We start from the raw sequence: 4,106 nt of genomic DNA on the forward strand, positions 1-4,106 counted from the left end.
CCTGTGTGACCCCTTGAGAGAGAACTGAGGTGACTGCAGTACCAGCAATAGCTCAAGAGGAGAAACTGTCTGTAGTCTGTGCTGCTCAATGTGCAGTGAGTGAATGTCACTTCACAATTTTTTCTGTTCCATTGAAATTGTCTTTTGCATGGTTTTGTTTTTTCATATGTTATTGAGATATTATTACACATTTTTGTTATTGATTTTGATTTTGCTAATGATTTTCACAGTTTATATTAACCTTCATATTAAAATTGGTTTTGTAATATTGATTTCTTAGGAATAAAACAATTTGATCTCTAACTCTTGACTCTTTTTTTTTTAATTTCATTTAAACGTTCTTTTACTCTCCATTTTTTATCCCTCTCCATGTTCACCCTCTGATGGATTAACATACTGTTCTGCTCCCCACCTGTCTCCCCAAATGGTTCCCCAACCTCCATCCTAAACCCCAACTCCACCAATCCTCCTGATTCTTTGGAGTCCTTTGAGGGTTAGGTGCACCTTCTCTGACTGAATCCAGACCTGGCAGTCCACTTTCTGTATATGTGTTGGGGGCCTTACATCAGCTTGTTTATACTGACTGACTGGTGGTCGAGTGTCAGAAAGATTTCTGGGGTTCAGCTTATTTGACAATGCTAGTCCTCCTACAAGGTTACCCTACTCCTCAGCTTCTTCCAGCTTTTCACTAAGTCAACTACAGGGGTCAGCAGCTTCTGTTCACTGTTTTAGTGTAAATATCTGCAGCTGAGACTTCTGGGTGCTTGTTTGGTCTTTCCGAGGGCAGGCATGATAGACCCCTTTTTGTGAGCACTCTATAGCCACAGTAATAGTGTCAGCTCTCTGGTCCTCCTCTTCAGCTCAGGCCCCCTTTCAGTTGTTACTGGACCTTTAGCCCGACTGATGAGCATCTCAGGCTAGAACTCTGTCTGGTCTGCCTGGCTCAGGACTGATGGTTGTCTCTCAATTTTCCTTACCTGGAACTGCCTATATTGCACCATTCAGAAGATTTTTGTCTAAGGCTCATTTCTAACCATGGTCCATTGTAACAGGCAGGGTTTCCTGTCTGCACCTTGCTTCCCACCACAGATTCCAATCTATCACTATACAGAACAAGGTCATTTCAGGATTGCTTTTTACAGGGTGCTTTAGATTATTTTTCCCTCTTAGATAATTTCGTTATTTACATTTCAAATATTATCCCCATTCCAGTTTTCCCACCCACCACAAAATCCCCATATACTATCTGTCCTGCCCCTGCTTCTATGAGGGATTTCCCACCTTCCCACCCACACCAGGCTACCTTTCCTGCCACTCCCCTACACTGGGGCATGGAGCCTTCAAAGGACCAAAGGCCAATCCTATTGATATCCCACAAGAGCGTCTCCTGCTACATATGAGGCTGGAGTCTTGAATCCTTCCATAAGTCCTTTTCTGTTGGTGCTTTAGACCCTGTGAGCTCTGTGTGTGTGGGTGTGTGGGTGTTCTGGTTGATTAATATTCTTGTTCTTCCTATGGGGTTGAGAACCCCTTCAGCTCCTTCAGTCCTGTGTTACACTCTTCATTGTTCTGATGTTCTCAGACCAAAACACTGAGCTTACACATAGCCTCTCTCTTCTCTGCCACCTATTGAGGCACATGATTCACAACTGCAACCCTGCCAATGATCTAGGGGCAGACCATGTCAATAATTTAAATCATTAAATGTCAGTGGAATTCTGGTCTGTACGATTGAAGAGTAGAACAACAAAGCCAAAAACTACAACAACAAAACTGCTAATTATTATTTTTAAAGGAAACACTTATTACCAAAGAATAATTAGCCAGTCTTTTATCAAATCTTAAACTAGACCAGGAGATTCCTAAGCTCTGGCCATGTAGTGAAGACTCATCAACATAAAACATATTTTGACAAGATTACAGAGCAATTTTCTCCAATATTAAAATTAATCACTACTGCTTAGTACTACTTAACCTAACATGTTAAAGTTTTGAAAATGCTTTTAAATAATGAACACAATTCAAATTCTCTGAAGAATATTGTTAGAAGATGGATGTGGATGGTATTGAATTTTTATAGATGACTTTGAATTTTATAGTCATTTCAAAGTATTAATACAGACAATCTCTGACTGCAGGAGACCACTGCAACTTCTTTGGTCTTCTTAAATATATTTTATTTCAAAGCCTTCCAAGTTCACTATAGTGGATGTGCATCCCTTGTTTTATTCTGACTACTAGGTTGTTCTTCAACATACCCACTCCTTATCTTGTATTAATTTTCATAAAATGCTTGCTCATTATATAATAACATCTGAGTAATTCTCCATATACCTATCATTTTAAATGGAGACATTTCTAGTAATGGTCAAAAGCCTTTTGGTACCCACAATTCCAAATCATTTGGGGCTGACTTCATAAGTAATGATTACGTCAGATACTCACTGAAGTCTAGGGAGGGGAAGAAAATGAAGAGAAACAGACATCATACACAACTTGTGAAGTAATAATCGATCTTTTTGTCAGTTGCTAGGATATTTTTCTTTTGTTGAAAATCGATTGTTTTCTCATACCTCGTATCCTGATTATAGCCTGTCCTACCTTTCTCCTATCAGTTCCTCCACACCTCCTCTACCTTCCTTATCTATCCCTTTCTGCCACCTATGAGAAAAGAACAGACTTCAAAGAATGAGCTTCAACATGTGATAAAATAAGATATAGTAAGATGAAGAAAAAGGTATCATACAGAAGTTGAACACACTAACCCAACAGGAGATAAAGGTTTTCTAGATCAGGCACAAGAGTCAGTGACACACTTGTTTAGTGTCCCATAAAAATGGAGCTAATAGGGAAAACAAAGATGCAGAAGACCTGGTATAGGCCCATGTTTGCCATGTACTTGAGTTTCAGTCTGGAAGAACTCCTATGGCCATTGCTTAGTTAATTCAGAGAGCCTAGTTCCCAAGGTGTCCTTTGTCCTCTTTAAGAGTCACTGTGCCTCCTGTTCTACAGGAGTATCTTATGGAGGTGACTGAAGCCTGGAGGGAAACAGCGACAACCATGGGGAGAGGATCAGTGGTAGGAAAACATCAGGGAAGAAGTTGAGTTAAGTTGTGAGGGCTGATGAAACACTGCCCCAGCAAAAAGCCAATAGCGTTAAACTATTTAGATGTCTCTTTGTCATTACTAGCAAAAGTCCAGAAGGACATCAAAAGCCTTGCTATAATCCCTGAGCTCTGAGTAGAAGGAAGTGATAGAGAAAATCTCTGGCAAAATGTCTGGTTGTGTCTCTGCATCTGTTCCTATCTGCTACTAGAGGAACACATCTGATGATGAATACAGAGGACACTGATATTTGATCAGGACTGAATTTCTTTAGAAATTGTTTGAGTTTCTTTTTTTAAAGATCACCAGTGTTTTTGTCTACTCCAGGTCTCTAGGCTACCTAGACTCTGATTCTTAGTTCCCCAAACATTGTTAGAAATGGGTTCGATCAAGTAGAATAGGCTATAAGTTAAAACAGTCATTGGTTGGCTACTCCCAAAAATTCTGGGTCACCATTGCTGTAGCAGAGACAGATTGCCTAGACAAAACATACTGTAGGTCAAAGATTTTGTTGCTGAGTTGGACGTTTCTCTTTTTATAGCCTGCAGGGTATCATCCCCCACAAAAACTCTAGAATTTAGGGTAAAACCTCCATGTAGGCACCAGTTGACTTCTACATGGTCAGTGAATTGTGTGGTTGTTGTCATCAGCTATGGGCCCACTGTCAGTTTGCAGATAGCATCCCTCTGTCTCAGCACAAACCTGAGGTATTGGATGATCTCCACGGGAATCTCTTGCCAAAAAAATCAAATAAATTCAACTAAGTTCTGCCACTGCATGCTTTTCATGACTAGAAGAGATGACAGTTGAGACTCTGTATTCCCCAATACTAAAACTCATCAGTAATACCATCATACGGTAAATAAAATTTCAACTGTATTAGGTTTACAATCCCCCAAAAGGTTCCCCAATTCTAGGTATCTCCACTCCACCTCACCACTTGCATCATCCTCCTTCTCCATCACATCTCCACCTGTCCTTGCTCAGCAGGCAAAATCTAC

At 40.3% G+C, this 4,106-nt stretch overlaps 1 non-coding gene across 1 annotated transcript; it reads right to left on the reverse strand.

Moving 5' to 3' along the window:
• Positions 1-1,548: 1,548 nt before the first annotated feature.
• Positions 1,549-1,679, reverse strand: LOC114635444. The gene has a single exon (XR_003713471.1). It is a non-coding gene; the product is annotated as a small nucleolar RNA SNORA17 (small nucleolar RNA).
• Between the last annotated feature and the right edge of the window lie 2,427 nt (positions 1,680-4,106).

The sequence above is a fragment of the Grammomys surdaster genome, unplaced genomic scaffold (genome assembly GCF_004785775.1).
Source record: "Grammomys surdaster isolate TR1022 unplaced genomic scaffold, NIH_TR_1.0 104312, whole genome shotgun sequence".
Lineage (NCBI taxonomy): Eukaryota > Metazoa > Chordata > Mammalia > Rodentia > Muridae > Grammomys > Grammomys surdaster.